General features: G+C 40.2%; 1 protein-coding gene across 4 annotated transcripts in view; it reads left to right on the top strand.

Annotated features, from left to right (window-relative positions):
* Csgalnact1 (chondroitin sulfate N-acetylgalactosaminyltransferase 1) overlaps positions 1-17266 on the top strand; it is a 331610-nt gene that overhangs the window by 66758 nt on the left and 247586 nt on the right. For all 4 annotated transcript variants that reach the window (XM_034520928.2, XM_034520929.2, XM_076914248.1 and 1 more), the window contains one exon: positions 11641-11770. The gene's annotated coding sequence lies outside the window, so the exon portion shown is untranslated. The remainder of the gene's footprint in view (positions 1-11640; positions 11771-17266) is intronic.

The following is a 17266-nucleotide window of genomic DNA, read 5'->3' as shown; positions in this document are numbered from 1 at the left end:
CAAACTCCTGGAAATCTTCCTCTAATTTCCACACTCATACCATGGCACACCACACACACACACACACACACACACACACACACAAGTGTGCCAGCACAATTTGACTATAAAGACAATCTCAGAATGTACCCACAGGGAAACCTTAACCCATCCATTTTTGTGAGTATAACAGTGTACTTTGCTCAGACCACTAGAGACTAGTGAGTTGGGAGCATTTCAAATATGGAGGAAGGAAAGGCTATCTCTCCTGGGCAGAGCATAATAATATTTGGATCTTAAGAAGATGCCTGAGCAGGAGCAAGGGAACAACACAGTACAAAGACTGCATGGTTAAGTCAGTCTATTCCAGCCTTCCTTAGGTGGTAATAAACTGGACTGTTTGGGGGTTGATCTGTTACCTCTCCTGGTTCTAGGAAGGTCAGAAAAACAAGTTAGTGTGGATTTCATAACAGAAAACTTGAGCACCTTAAGTGTCTCTTTCTTAGTTTGGTCTGTTGACACCTTCCTAAAGAAGTCTTTCTAGGTCAGTGTCTTTCCATAAGTCTTATTTAATAGTTTATTATGTAGGAAACTCTTGGCATGTCCTTCCTTTCCTTACTACTGCCCAGAAGAAACTAGACTCTTGCTGTCTACAGCAGTTTCCTCTTCTGCGTGTCCAACTTCTCCCAAACAATGGCTTGACACCGAGTTAGCTATTGAGATCAACAGGCAGTTGGCCCACAGCTTGGCTTGAAAGGTTTGGGTCTTTGCATAGTTGGTTGTGAAGTTCAGTGCGGTGCCAGAGACTCCATTTCTAAGATAGTTATTCATGTGACTGTCTGGTCAGCATCATATTCAGACTAGAAGTACAGGAAGAAGTGATAACCAGAGGACCAAAGACCCACCCACCAATCCTACAAAATGTAGGCTGCCATTGTAACTGTGCCTTGAGGGGATCCATTCTAGCCTGTTTGGACTCGGTCTTGGAAGTTACTTAGAATCACTCTGTAGTTTCTATGGACCTATGTATGCATGGTTTGTGCACACCTGGACACTCAAATAAACATACCTACACACATACACACATCTCACATACACATATTAAAATTAAGAAAAGTTTAGCTGAAGCAATGAGGTAAGAGTGGTTACAGGAAGGAGTGAAATGGGTGAAAGCATGTCGATATTCTTTTCTTTTTCCAAAAGGGACTGAGAATGAAGACAGTATGAGGTAGAACAGAGTGTTTTTCCTATTCTTATATGTGACCTAATTTCTTTTATACATTTTCCAAAGTACAAGTTGTTATAACACCATATACAAGACACTTAATGATTTTTCTGTACAGCTAGGGAATCTCAGTGTGGCTCAAAGGATTGCCAACCATCTGCCTGGCCTCCATTCTTCTTTGGGATGTGGCCTCTTTCCCTGTCATCTTGTTTCCTAGTAAAATCAAGAAGATTTTACATTAATTAAAGTTGGTAGATGATAAGACCATATCCAGTGGCACCCATATAGGAGTTATTCCCAAAATCCTGTCCCTAGAAAAGCAATAGTCTTTTCAGAATAGTCTTCTCCTACAACATCAACTGGCCACCTACAAAGTAAGGCCCAAACTCTTGGCATGGAGGGATATTGTAAGGTGAGTGTTGTAAGGTCCCTCATACTTATACTTCCTGCAACATGTTCTGTATTGTCAAAGCTGTCAACAATGCATGGTGAAAATGCAGGAGGGAATTGTAGTCTTGCTGGCCTGTTCAGGCTTCATCACAAACTTGAGCTCTCTTTTCAGGGTCACAAGGTATCTCCTGCAGTCATTTACCCATGATTTTTACTTAAGGAATTGGCCTGGAAGTAACAGTGATGATTCTCTTCATGACTTGCAACTGTAATAAAATAATAACAGTACTTTCTCTATATAATTGTTTTCTTTCTAAGAAGTGAAACCCACTGGTTAGGTTAAATAACCGGAGGCTTGCACTTCCTTTATCTGACACATGAGACGTGGTGGATAATCTTTCAGGAAAATTATTCATATTAGTATGGTAATGGTCTGAAGAATATAATGTGGAAAGGGTAATATAGTCTAGTTTATGATTTCTGCTAATTAACTGCTACAGAAGTCCAGCTTAGTTAATTTCATCTTTCAATAATTGTACCACACCTGTGCGGGAAGATTATTACCATGATATGCACATATATAATACTTTTTAGTAGGATATTCTTTGAGAGAAACTTGCAAATTGAATTTTTAAAGCAAAGCTTTTCATTGGCCCAGAGGGTAAGACCTCAACTGTGCATGCATTTCCCAAGTTCTTTTCACTTAATAGAAATGGTATGTATGTTTCACCGATCATACAAAAACAGATGGTGATTAAATGTTATTCTGAAGAATTTGTCATGGGATGAACAGGGAGGATATTTAAAGTTCATGGCTCCAATCATGTCTACTTTGCTCTAGTAGAGCAAAAGTTACAAGCAGAGTCACAGTTACAGAGTTCCTGGAGATCACAATGTATCCAGCCATAGTAACAATACTAAAATAATGTAGAAAACATTTGTAACAACATATTTGTGTGCTTCAGGGGCCTGCCTTTCATGACCTACCTCTACCAACCAGGTTGAATGTCCCAAAGGGTCTATAGCTTTTTCAAGTAGCACTACCAGCTATGGACCAAATGTTCAAACGTACAGACGAGCCTGTGGAAGAAATTTTAGATTTAAACCATAGCACTAGTATGCTGGCTTATGAGTTCTCCATGATTTTGTCTTAGGTGGAAATCTTTGAGCCCAGTCTAAGAGGTAGGTAGGTGTTAAGCTAACTGGTTGGATGAAGAAAGGAAAAGAGATGTTACCATGCTCCCCATGTCTACTCTGACCACTGTTGTTCATTCCAAGTAACTCTATTCAGATCGTCCCGGTGGTGGTACAGCAACAGACCACCATGATGACCTCTGGGGTATTCCCTATTACTTTCCCAGGGTAGTTACTGGATTAATAATAACAGGGGTCTGGAGTTGTTATTTCCCGGAATGTTCTTTCTGTGACCTCTTGTCTTCCTATAGGGAGAGGGGTTTAAAGCACCACCTAAGCTTGATGTGAAGAATATCCACTGGAACTGGGTATGGCACGCAGAATAGAGTGGACTATTTCTGTTCAGCATGTAGGCTTTGCAGGCCTTTCCTCTGATGAGACATAGACATGGTTTTGTCCTTGGACAGTCATTCCGATGTACTTCCCTGGAGTACTGGATCTTAGGGAGGCAACACAAAGAGAAAAAGATGGCTAGAACTTATTTGCAGTAGCACCCTGCTATCTCTGAGACCACTGATCTCCCTTGATCCCCTGGAGTGCTACCTCCTGGGATAAAGTGATGGTGATCTTCATCTATTCCAAATGATGCCAGAGTTGGCAAAGGTTAGTTTCATCCCGTATTCTCAAAGGAGTCCTGGAAATGATGGGCTACTTGGTAGTTGTCTCTAGGTTACCACTTGTCTCCAGTTCTCTCTCTGGTCCTTTTTCTCTTGTCATCCCTGTCATCCTCCTGGGTGAGTGCGAAGCTAAGCACTAATTTCCTCACTTTGCATTAACCAAGGTTGATTCCCTGTAGACAAGGAGTGAGTTGTGCTCTTGCCTTTGCTGTGTGGTGTTCCTGCAAGAGTCTGCATCACTGTAGGTTTAAGGCCTGCTGTACCCTTGACCCAGAGCATGTATATACACGATGACTTTGATGAATGAGCATGGACAGACATTATTACCAAGTATTATAAGTTCCCAAATAACCTCAGTGCAGTCAGGTGAGTTGCTCCAGGCCATTGGACTATCCTGTGTGTCAAAGTCAGCCTTACAGTGAAATACCCAGAAGTATCACACCCACCAGATAGAGAGTCTCTCAATAGAGAAGGGTTGCAGAGGATCTGTGGTACTATGTGATTGTTCAGAGCTGCTGGGGAACATGTGACTCCTCCTTCTTTAAACTTATGATCATCCTGCCCAAGCTTCCAGAGTGCTAGGATTATAGGTTCCTATTGCAATGACTAGAACGTTAATTCAAAGCTTGTGCTTTGAGTTGCCACATTAAGTGCATGCTATAGATGCAGAATTATTTAATAATAATACTAAGATGCTTACTAAAGTCTCCTTCAGACTATGTTTCTTCTACTCAGGCAAGTTGTAGATACATGTATAGTTATAGTTGACATGTAGGGGCAGGAATGGAACCAGTTTCTGGAGTATCAAGCTTCGGCAAATTGGCTTCTCAACAAACAAACAAACAAACAAACAAACAATCCTAACAACACTAGGAGGGGTTGGCAAGAGTTAAAGTGAGGAAAAGCACTTGCCATGTAATCATGAGGACGTAAGTTTGATCTCCGTCTCTAGAGCCACAATAGAGAAAACTCATTCTCTTCTGGCCTCCATGCACGGGCCCATGGCACACACATGCCCGAATACGACACTAAAGTTTAAAACAAAAGGACACTAAAGCTTAAAACAAAAGGACACAGATATGGAACTAGGTATTAAGCAATGAGAAATCAAAACCACTTCAAGGGTCTAGAGAAATCCTTGAAGTTTGGAGACTTGAGGCTTCGCTTTCTTTCTCAGTTCTTTCTTAGGAAGATGATCAGGAGATCTTACATAACAGGTTTTTGGACAAGAACCTAGCTTCCCTTCTCTTTTCTCTCAAATTTGCTAATCTGGGAGATCATAAGGATAGTGCCAAGTTCTCGAAAGGAAATTCTTTTGCGCTTAATATCCATTTTTGGTTTAATGTAAAGACTTAATTTATAAATCTCTGAAATCTGTGTAATGTTCAGTTATCTCCTCAGCAGCATGGTGTCGCCTCTACCTTCTATTTCCGTTGGCTCCATTCAGCGTTCTCTTTTTGTTTCCTTGTCAAAATTTTTAATGTTCAACCTCACATAGCTATTTTCCTGTTTTTTTATGGAAGACATTTTTCTCCATAATCTTTCCTAACTGAATCTGCTTAGGTATATAGAAATGATCTACTTCTACATGTATGTATGTATACATGCACATATGTACATATTATGCTACAGGATTAAACCCAGGGACTTGCTGGAAAGCTCTCTACTACTGCGCTATGTCTCTGGCCCTAGAAAGGCTACTTTTGAAAGACGTAGCACCTTCTACTCTCAGCAATACCTCACAACACCTAATACTTTTAATATTTGGTCAACAATGAGTCCTTTAAAAAAACTTTTTCCGACCTTTTGAAACTGACTTTTGGAATGGTTTCTGGAATTAAAACCTGGATACTCTAACAACTGGTCATTGTCAGTGGCCTTGGTCATTCCTGGCAAGGTTTACTTGTCATGGTGATTGTGACTGGGGAAAAGCAGGGTAAATCAAGGTGGTGATTCCCAGGCTGAAGAAATTGTTATAAATTATTGAAAGCCAGACAAAGTGACAACCCTACAGGACACACTAGTCTGTAGCGTAGATCTGACTCTGCAACTTGATCTGTCATTGAATTTGGTGGCTACTTATCAGGGCCACTTTAGGAGACATGGTAGACTTGCTATACCTGCATCTCACTGTGTGAAGTTCACAGGCAAGCTCACATTCTACGGATTTCCTGGAGGTTTGAATGTTTGCCTGGCAGCCTTCTCCTGTGGACAGGGTATCCCTTAGGGATCCAGCTACAGAGAAGTCTCATGTTTATCCTTTCCCGTGCTTTTAGAAAAGGTTGCATAAACCACATCTCCAATACGGGCAGACAAGCATGTCCTGGGTTCAGCTGCCACACTCAAGTTGTGTTGGGGCATGCCCCTAAACCACACAGAATAACTGAATCTGCATTTTTGACCTATCCAAGGCATAGGCTGATCTCAGTCGAACATTTAACATCCATGACTTTACATTTAAGCAGTATGATCTGTGAGTTCTCAACCATAGATGTCTTAGTGAGTACTTCTGTGGACCAGAGCACCAAGGAGGACACAGAGGAGTGACCCCATGTCTGAGGTAGTGACAGCAGTCTTCTTTTGGCTCTCCTGTGTGGGTGTGGAATACAGGGACATTTTCCCCTATGGGTATAATACTGCTGAGTACTGGTTGACAGTTTATTTCTAGTTAAGAAGAGTCCTTGGGGAGGGAAGAAAGTTTGAGAACCTATTACCAAACTTTCTGATTCTATTTTTGGTATACTACTCAGAGATGGGCCCACCCTTGACACTTGCTGGCCCCGGGGCTATTCATATGTCATGTCTGTCTAACCATTTTCAAGTTACATCAAGCAATCTACAAGTCAGATTCTATGTGTCTATCTCTATAAACACCTCCCTAATGACCTGGGAAGCCAGATCCAAATTTAGATACAGTGGCAGCCTTCAGTTGCTTTCTAAAATCTCTGTTTATGTGTTAGAGAGAGGGGCATGTGTACATATCTATAACTGCAGGTCCCATGTTTATGAACAGCTGCCTACACATGGCTTCCTTTTATATAGTAATGATGTGGTTTATGTTTAAAAGAACTGGAAGGTGCTGTAACAAGTGTCAGGGAGGATAATGTGGTCTGGAAAATGGAGTAGATTCTGCTGGACTCATCCTGAACCCTCTGGCTGGAGGAGGTATCAATGGGACCCATGATATGTGTTGCCTAGAGCATGGGCACAGCCTCTTGGTCAACCTAAGATAGAGAGTTTCAAGTCTCTTTTTGAGTGGAGAGAGCAGATGGGAAGTTGAAACCATGTCCAGGGATGTGAGACGCTAAATGGAGTGAGGTCCAACATCCTGATTTGGAAATGGTAGAATGTGCCAAACTGATTTTAGAAGTAACCTTTTATTGACTCTGGATTTTGCGTTGTATCCCTACAGATTTTTCACTTGCGTCATGTAGACCCAGAGGCCACATACTGAATTTTTCATTTGCTTCTCTCTTCTGTGTTTCTCCTAAGCCTTTGAGGCCTCCTGTAGTGCAGATGCTGTTGGTAGAGTTGGTAGCGATGAATAGACTTGGTAGTACCAAGGGCAGGAACCCTCCCGTCCTCTCTGTGCATCCCCTCTCTGTTTGCACATCTGTTGTTCTCTGCTTCCACTTTTTGCCCCAGTATTCCATCTTTTTTTTTTTTCTCTCAGTTTCAGTTTCATTTTCTAGATTTTCTTTGACTGAAAGTTTCTTCAGCTATTCTGGTATAGGCATCTGGTATCTTTACAGGGATGTAGGGGATAACTTGCCTTGCTAGAGGTCATTACTGTATTTAGATGGTAATGACCTTTAATGGTAGAAAGAGTTTTGTGGGATCACATGGAAACTATGCAACAACACTTTCCTTGGTGAAGGTGCCAGTCTAGTTTCAAAGACCTGATTTATGAGTGGGCTTTGGAACAAAACAAACTTACAACTGTGCTATTATTTTTAGGATATTTTTGCATCAGCGAAGGTACTTGGAATACTTAGGTTTGATAGATGCATTAAATATGCTTTGAATTGCTGAGGCCTCTTCCAGCTCCCAAGACATGAGATTTTAGTTCACTTTTTTTCATTTTTTAATAGGTGAGGAAACAAAGGTTGGAAAATAAAGAAATTCAAACAGAAATCATCTTGGGAATCAGTTTTCTAACCCCATCCTGCTTCTCTTTCATTTACTATTAGAATCTAAGAGTACCATTTGGGTCTCCCAAAGGGTTTGCATGAGTTCCTGTATGTGGGTAAATAGCACAGAGAGGTAGACAGGGGTGCACAAGGCCTTGAACTGGCACACAGGGATGCACAGGGCTGGTGCTGGCTTTATCTCTGTGTGACAGTGAAGGGTGAAGAGTGAAAGGTGAAGTTGCTGAAATGTCACCAGGAACAGAGCTTCTTGAATTTAAATGTGGCTGTGGGTCATTTGATGAGTCCTGTTATTCTTCTCAGTATATTAAAATGAGATTTATCTATGGAGTGAAATTGCTACATTTTTATCACTTTGCAACATACACACACACACATACACACACACACACACACACACACACACACACACACACACACCAGGAATGAAAACATCCATTCCTCTGAGCTTTATGGAGTTCATTTTTCATGGCACCAATTGCATAACATCTATGTGGTTTTTTTCTCCTCTTCAAGTAGAGATAATGAGAAGGACTATTCAATCCTTTCCCCAGGATCCCGTGATGATAGAAACGGATGACTTTCAGCTCTACACTGGCCTTTAATAACTATCACTAAATGCCGTGACTTCTACCATTGTCAAAGCTGTTATTGTAACCTGGGCTTCTTGCTCACTGCCAGGAGTCTTTCTGTTCCCTCACAGACTTCCTTGTCCTCTCTGAAACCTCCCCAGTCGTTTGAACGTATTGGTTGCTCCTCCAGGAGAATGCGTGTCATGTTCTGAAGTGCTTTCATTCATAGGTTGGGAAGCATAATATTTTTTCTTTTTTCTGTGTTTAGAGAGTTTTGATTTGTTAGAGTATAAGACATAGCTGTGATACTTCTCTGTTGCCATGGAATCTTTACATCAGGTTTTTATCTTGATATATCTTTTTGTAGCATGTGTCTTGGATTCTCTGTCTCTAAGTGAAGTAGAAGGGTCTTTCTTGACCTCACTCATTCTTTCTATGGAGTGCCTTATTGATATCAACTTCCATAACCAGTAACTGCTCAGCCGTGAGAATAAAACAAGACCAAGCTTTTCAGAGTTACTACCCTTCTTAAACATTTGCTGAGACAGGGCCAGAGATGGATAGAAGCACTGGCTACTCTTGCAGAGGACCTGGGTTGATTTCCCAGCACTCACATGGCAGCTCACAACCATCCAAAACTCTAACTCCAGGGGATTAAATAACTTCTGGCTTTAGTGGGCATTAAGTACTCATGTGATACATATACACATGGGCAGGCAAAGCACTCATATGTAAATATGTAAGTAACATATGTATATATTTATGTATAGAAATATATATAAGTAAATGGAACCTAAAAATAAATAAACATTTATGGAATAAAATGCTTTCTTAGAAAGTTTGAATATCTTGCAGGCTTCAACATTCCTTACAAGGAATCCTACCTAACTTTCGTCAGTCGGCAATGTCCCATTGCTGAGGACAACTATGGAACTCAGCGGACATTGAGATGTAAAGCTGGTGCCTACATAGGGCCGTCACCCCTATGTTTTAGTGTCTTTGGTACAGGAAGGTATTCTGCATGCCTTCAAGAGAGAAATATATACAGCAACCCTTTGATCAAGAATTCTGTCCTGCCTGAAAGATATGCTAGGGCAATGGTGGCTTAAAGCTTGTGGGAGTGACCAACCAATGTATGTTTTGACTTAAGGCCCACTCCATGGATGGAACCCATACCCAATACTGCTTGGATGAATGAGAACACAAGACTACATTGCTCAGGGACCTAGGGTAAAACCAAATGCCAAATACTACTGGTCAAACAAACAAACAAAACCAAATGAAACCAAACCAAAAAAAACCCCAAAAATACAGTAATAAAAGTCTAATTATATTCTGCTATACTCATAGATAAGTGTATTATTTAGCCACCATCAGAGAAGCTTCCTCCTGTAGCAGGTGGGAACTAGACCCATAACTGGACAAAGTGCAGAGTTTTTAGTAAAAATCATGGGGAGGAGGTTTATCCTGGGTACTCATCATGTTGTTCTGGTAACTTCTAAGTTGATATCCTCTATTCAGACTTTTCTCCGGAAGTCAGCATCTTCTGCATGCTGTATATGTTGCTCAACTTTCCATATCCAAAGATGAATTCTGTTTTCTTTTGGCCAGGTATTGAAGGCCCTCACTGGCTTATCTGTTATTTCCTATGTAGTTCAGTTGATCTCCTGCTCCAGCCTACCAAGGACTAAGATTATAGGCATGAACCAACATGCCTTACATCTAATGATACATATTTCTTACCTCTCATTCCCTCCGTGGTATGTTAATTATTTTTCCCCATTGCTGTTAAATATCTGACAAAAATAACTTAAGGGAGGAGTAGTTTATTTCATCTTACACTTTGAGGGTATAGTCCAACATGATCAAAATTATAATGACAGGGATCCAAGGGAACAGGTACACATTGCATCTACAACCAGAAAACAGATATAGATGAATGGTGTTGTTTTAGGTAGGGTTTTACTGCTGTGAACAGACACCATGACCAAGGCAACTCGTATAAAGGAAATATTTAATTGGGACTGGCTTACAGGTGCAGAGGTTCAGTTCATTATCATCAAGGCAAGAACATGGCAGCACCCAGACTGAAATTGGAGGAGCTGAGAGTTCTACCTCTTGTTCTAAAGCTAGAAGAAGACTGGCTTCCAGGCATCTAGGATGAGGGTCTTAAAGCCCACACTCACAATGACATACTTTCTCCAGAAAGACCACACAAATATTGCTAATTCCTGAGCCAAACATATTCAAACCACCACAGCTATGCACAGCTCATTCCTTTACAATAAATCTGAGACTTCAGCCTATTGCATGGTACCATCCACATTTAGGGTGGATCTTCCCATATTAATAAACCCAATTTCTTCACAGGCACCCCTATATATTGTCTTTTAGATACTTAAGATCCTATCAAGTTGACAATCAATTTTATTACCGCACATGGTCTTTTCTATCACAGTCATGGGAATTCCTGATATTCTTCCATTTTTTCAGGACAGAAAACTTGGAATCATCCATGGCTTTTCTCATTTGTTTACATTTCATTTCCAATCCATTAGCAAATTTTGGCTGTTTTAAAAATATATATCTAAAATGTGCATTTGACATCTTACTGTTTCTTAGTCATCCAATTCTCCACATTTTTGCATCTCTCATTACTCATTTGACTCTGGTCACTAATCTCTAGCCATTCTTTGGCTCTTCTATTATGTTCCTGCAAGTCTATGTCCTTGCTGTTCCTCTGGTTCTCAGAATGGCCCACCAGGTCTCTGCAGGGCTCTCTTTTACCCATCTGCAAATCCCTGCTCAAACATCTCCACAGAGACCCTACCTCTTCCTTATTCTCTTTCTTCTCTTATAAGTATATTCATAGCACTCGTCAAATTTGCATTGTATACATTGTGTGTGTCCAGTTATTAATTTTTTTAAAAATAATAAGCTGTTTGAGTTTGTCCCTTCAGTATACTATGTCCCTTGCTATACTGTGTCTTCCTAGAATGGTACCTAGCAAGGATAGATAGCACATTCTTGGTGAATGAATGAACTGAAAGACAAATGATATATTCTTAACTGAAAGGATGATGATATGGTTATTTTTAATCTTTTGTAAAACATTATATTAGAGGAAGAATAAAGAGATAAATAACTAGTGGCCTTTGAGTTAGCACCATAGGTCTGCTTTTATAATACCCAATCTTAGCACCATGGTAGAAGCTGATGGATTGATTTTTGGCTCTTACATATTTAAACGTGGTCATTTGGGTCACATCAGACCATTACGAAGTATAGATGTGAAAATTAAAGGTAGGAACACCCAATGTTCACTCTTGTATCCGATAGTACAGCTTGAAGTTTGAGGAGGGTAGGGCAAAGCAGTACTGAAGTCGGTATGGACCGATTGTATATAACAAGGATGCCCTGTTGTCATTGTCACTTACTCATAGAGCCATAATAGTTTCTACCTGCTCCCTGCTTTCATTGATCCTTCTTACTCATGTCTTTTTTATTGTGAATAGGTCCCTTGCCCATGCATGACGGATTGAAGAATTACCATGTGGATCTATAGTCCTCAATGTGAGAAGATTTAAACAATCATTTCTGTGGCGGAAATCCTCAAATACTCTGTTGCCTCTGGAGCATAACCAGGTTGGTTGTGAAGATGTTGTTGTCATTATTTTTCTCATTGTTATGATAAAATGCCTGACAATTTAAAGAAGGAAACATGTATGTTGGTTCATAGTTTGAAGGCATGGTCCATCAGGACAGGGGAGTAATGGCAGCAAGACACATCGTATCTATAACTAGAAGCAGTGAGAAAGGAATCCGGGTGCTTTGACTCTTTCATTCCAGTTTGTGGAATGGTGTGCACACTTTGACTCTTTCATTCCAGCTCATGGAATGGTGCCTCTCATACTGATAATGGGTCTTTCCACTTTAATGTAATCTAGAAACTACCTCTCAGATACATTCAAGAGTTTGTTTCCATGGCGATTCTAATCCTACCCAGTTGGCAATCAACATTAGTCATCCAAGATAGAATAGATACACAACTAAAAGATTTAAACCCAGATACCCACTGTGGACTTTCAAACCCACACTGTCTTGTAGCTGAGTTCCCCTGCAGTGAGTGTATGAGCTGACCAACTGAATCATCCATAGAAACGGTAGTGACTCTCTCAGCGTCTGCATCCTCCCACTTGAAAAGCCAAGAGGATGCCCTGCTTCTCCTAAGGCTGCATTGGAGAGGAAGAAATATTTAGATTAGTTTTACTTCTAACTAGCACTGGACTGGAGGTTTTTGATAAAGCATGAAAGACAGTTCTCACAACTTAACATCTCCTATTGCCACAACAGAGAAACTATTATTATTCAGTAGCATGTCACCATAATGAATCATCTTATATGTTAAATAATTGCTGTCCTCTGTTGACATTTTTCTTTTTCTCTTTGGAGTTCAGCCTTTTCTTGCTTGTCAAGTTTTGTACAAGTCTTATTCAGTCCTTTTTCTTCTTTTTGTGGCAGTCTAACAGGTTTCTTGGAAAAAAAAAAGCAAAGGTTTAATCATGCTATGAGGACAATTTAAGATAAGAAGTTTATAAACCATTAAGATCTATTTCTGTCTTAGATTTCAAGACCAAAATATTATTTAGTTGTCACATTCATATGACTAGAAAGAGAGACAACAATGAAAGTGTTTTCTGCATTGTCTCTATAGGCTGTCTACCATTTACTAAGATTTTAGTAGTATTCTTTAGCTGTCCAGATTGCATGGTGGTTTCCAGTATCTTAAAGGCATTCAGAGATGCATTGGCACCTTGCAAGGAAGGTGCTAAATATGTCTGAGATATGACTCACTCCCGTTTGTAGAAGGAAGCTTCAGTGGGAGGGAAACATTTCCAGGCATCCCTGAAGTTGGAAGGAAGGCAGAATTCTTCAAAACCCTGCAATTTTTTTGTTATTTATTAAGCTAGCGGGTAGTTATTGCATGTTCCTCTTGGTACCGGTTTCTGTGCTATGTAGGCATTTAAGGTAGACTTCTGTACTATAAAGAGTATTTCTGCTCTGCAAAGAAGCTGATGGTAGAGCAATGGGGAAACCAGAACACTTCTGTGAGGCTGATGAAAAGACTGTCAAGTGTGGGTGGTTGAGAAGTTTAACAAGAGAGAGGGAGAGGGGGAGGAGGGGGAAGGGGGAGAGAGAGAAGAGAGAGAGAGAGAGAGAGAGAGAGAGAGAGAGAGAGAGAGAGAGGAGAGAAAGGAGAGAAAGAAAAGGGAGAGAGTAAAGGGAGAGAGAAAAGGGAGAGAGGGAGAGGGAGAAGAAGAAAAGGAGAGTGAGGGGGAGAGGGGTAGAGGGGTAGAGGGGTAGAGGGGTAGAGGGGTAGAGGGGGAGAGGGGGAGAGGGGGAGAGGGGAGAGGGGGAGGGGGAGGGGGAGGGGGAGGGGGAGGGGGAGAGAGGGAGAGAGGGAGAGAGGGAGAGAGGGAGAGAGGGAGAGAGGGAGAGAGGGAGAGAGGGAGAGAGGGAGAGAGGGAGAGAGGGAGAGAGGGAGAGAGGGAGAGAGGGAGAGAGGGAGAGAGGGAGAGAGGGAGGGGGAGGGGGGGGGGAGGGGGAGGGGGAGGGGGAGGGGGAGGGAGAGGGAGAGGGAGAGGGAGAGGGAGAGGGAGAGGGAGAGGGAGAGGGAGAGGGAGAGGGAGAGGGAGAGGGAGAGGGAGAGGGAGAGGGAGAGGGAGAGGGAGAGGGAGAGGGAGAGGAACTGGAGCACATTTGAGAAACTTCTGATCTGTGTATTAAAGTATTGATATACTTAACACCATATTCCTGATTCTGTACAAGCTCATACCTTTACTTTTCTCATTACACACACACACAACACACACAACACACTCACAACACACACACATGCTCATGTATATACACACACATATTCAGAAACAAGAAAAATCTAATTGACTCATAGGACAGAACAGTTAAATGATACGGTCTGCTTATGAATTGGAATTCTCCATAGTCATTATAAATCATACTGTAAATTAATATTTAATGGTTTGAAGATTGCTTGTCACATTTTAAATGTAAAAATTAAAAGCATGATGTAAAACATGATATCAGTTTGCTAATGTTATGTTCTCAGTTCGACACACTGTGAATACTGAGTAATCTGTGCCTCCCCTCTGCCTAGTCCTGCATCTCTCATTTACCTGTCCTCACTGACCCTTCATCTTCCTGCAGTTTTTGATGCCTTCTTACAAACTGCCACAGCCATTTGTTTCTGTCATTTCTTACCATCTCTATAATAACATATAGAATAAAAGTAGGGGCAGAAAATTTTATATAACTTGTTCACAGTAACTTCTCAAAAGCTAAGAACAGTCAATGTACTGTATGTACCTAGCAGCTAAGAATAAACAATGATGAACAAATTAATAACAGAAATGAGGTTAAATTGTAATATGATGGGTCATACTTTTATTTTTCTGAATTTTATGTTTTTCTGTGATAAACATGCATTTCTTCTGTAATTAGAAGCAAGAAAGGCTACACACATGGATAACTCATATAGACCTAAAGAGGTCGTTTTTGGGAATGGCTGAATGCATGATTGACAGGGCGGAGTTAAATCCTTCAGGTTGAATGTAGACAGATCTTTGTAACTGTTGTGCAAAGTTTGGGTTCTGGGCTTGTCTAACCATTGGGCCTTAAGTCTATCTTTGTCTTCTCTACCCTCATCTCCATGGTTTCCCTTTCCTGCACCCACACGCTGGTTTCTGGACTTCATGCTGTTCATGCTCAAAGGTGTGGTCTATCCTCAAACTTGTCTGTGTCTTCTTCCTAGATTTGTTGTTGTTGGGGTTATGATTTCAATATCTGTATTTTCTTTGAATTCGAGTTTGCATCCTGCTCTCTTTTCATGACTTTCAGTGCTGATTCTGGCCTCATCCTCTCTTGAATTTTCCTGGCAGCTGTAGAATGTGCCAGGCCTTCAGTGCAATGCCCCCAGCTGCAATATGTTTACCTCTGCATTAGCTAAAGCAGCCAAAAAAGCCACCTCCAATGGGAGCCCAGTGGAATCTGGCTCAGTCTATTTTAAGCCAGAAACCATCCATAGAAACACTTAGAGAACATATGCTTTTCTTGTCTCTTGTGTTACCTTTTTTTTTTTTTCTTTTAAATTTCAAGCACATGACAAGCTGCTTGAGAAAAAGCTTTCTATTTTCTATCTTTCTTGTCTTCAGTAGTGCAGAAGCTCTTGTGGTCTTAGAGTTATTTCCATGTGTTCTAGTTAGTGGATACTTGGATTCCTATATAGAAAGTAAACATGGTTTCTGACCTTTCACAGATGACATTAGAGTAGATTAGGATGGCTTGAGAGCTTTTGGAGACACTATATACACATATATATTTAATATCAGACTGTTATTAATATTTAAAATGTAATAAATGAAAGTGAAATATTCAAGATCAAACTTGGTTGTTATATCCTCCTGTTAAAATGGTGTCGTTTTGTTCAGAGGCACAGATTGATTTTGGGGAAAAAGGATATTACATAAAAGATTCCTCAATTCAATAAAGGCTTATTGAGATTCTGCTGTTTATTACTGCATGAGGCAATGAAAGAAACCGGAGAGATCAGCTAAAAATGTTCCATGAACAATGCAAGCCAGAAAGACCTATTGTTGAGTATTTCTAAGAGGAAGACATTACTCGGGAATAGGTAAGCATCCATGAACATTACGATGAAAACAGAATTATGAAAACATTAATAGGTGTAGATGGTAGACTGGTGGAAACAAAGGATTGCACATGAGGATAAGAAAATCAAGAAAGGATAGGAAGAGGTTTTTTTGTGAGAGGCAGCCTGTTGCTCATGGGCAGGATTTCAGAGAAATCCTTCCAGGCAGATGAGGAAGTGGGGGATGAGATGAAAAATATCTTCATCAAAAGCAACTTAGAGGAGAAAGGGCTTATTTTATCTCCAAGGCTATATGCCATTGCTTCGTCACAGCAGTGGGTGCTAGAAATAGCTGGTCATATCATATCTAATGTCATGAATGTGTGCCTAGTACTCAGAGGCTTTTCTACTATTATGTAACATAAAACTTCAAGCCAGGGAATAGTACTGCCCACCGTGGACTGGGTTTCCCCACATCAATTAATGAAATCAAGACAAACCCTCACAGATATTCCCACAAACCAATTGATCTGGATAACCCTTCCTGGAAACTCTCTTCCCAAGTGATTCTAGATTGTGTCAAGTTGACAAAACTAACCATTTCAACAGGGTTAGGAAACACATGGAAGGAAGACTTTTGGGCTGGAGTAAGCATCCCTATGTTCAGCCTCCTAAGGGCTTGTTTGAGGTTCAACATCAGAAATGAGGCTTATAAGAAAAGGTTATAAATTTCCATTGTGTTTGACAAAAGATTCCCGGAGGTTTTCAACATTTTTGATAGTGATTTTCCCCTGAATTCAATTAGGTCTATAATCCAAGGGGAAACACTTTTTATAATTAGCATTATATAGCTTCTCCTTGCCTTCTGTGATCCTAAGAACACAGTTGGACTAGATCCTGGATCTACAAATTTACTCCAGCAACTATTGAGAAAATAGGGGTTCATCTTAAATGACTGTTTTTATTGAAGCTATGTAGTTAGTAATCAAAATGCTTTTACCTAGAGTCTGTGAGTGCATCTTTAAGAAGCCCACTAGAGCTGGGCTTGTTTTCATATTTTGCAGACTATGATTTTCAGAATGTGGTCAATGTGATCAATATAATGTAAGTGTTCATTCAGTGCTCTGATTTTAATGCTGCTTTAGTTGATTTCTTTGTGTACAAGTTGTTTCATAACCAATAAATAGTCATCCATATAATTTTTAGACATTTTGAAGTCTAAACATGATTACTGGAAGTTTATAAATTATATTAATGTTATTTTATTATTATTTATTAATTATTAGAGTTTTCCTAGTATTTCATCTAGGGTATTTGTTTCAAAAGTTGTTTATAATAATTATATTTATTTCAAGTATATTAGCCATTTAGATATGTAGAGTTAAGTCTCTGAGTTTGGGTTTATTCATGAAGTCATGAATTAGTTAAATTCTGTTGTATTATTTAAATTTTGAACTTATTCTTTACCTTATTTT

The sequence above is a fragment of the Arvicanthis niloticus genome, chromosome 16 (assembly GCF_011762505.2).
Source record: "Arvicanthis niloticus isolate mArvNil1 chromosome 16, mArvNil1.pat.X, whole genome shotgun sequence".
NCBI lineage: Eukaryota > Metazoa > Chordata > Mammalia > Rodentia > Muridae > Arvicanthis > Arvicanthis niloticus.
This window is presented reverse-complemented; position numbering and strand designations above follow the sequence as displayed.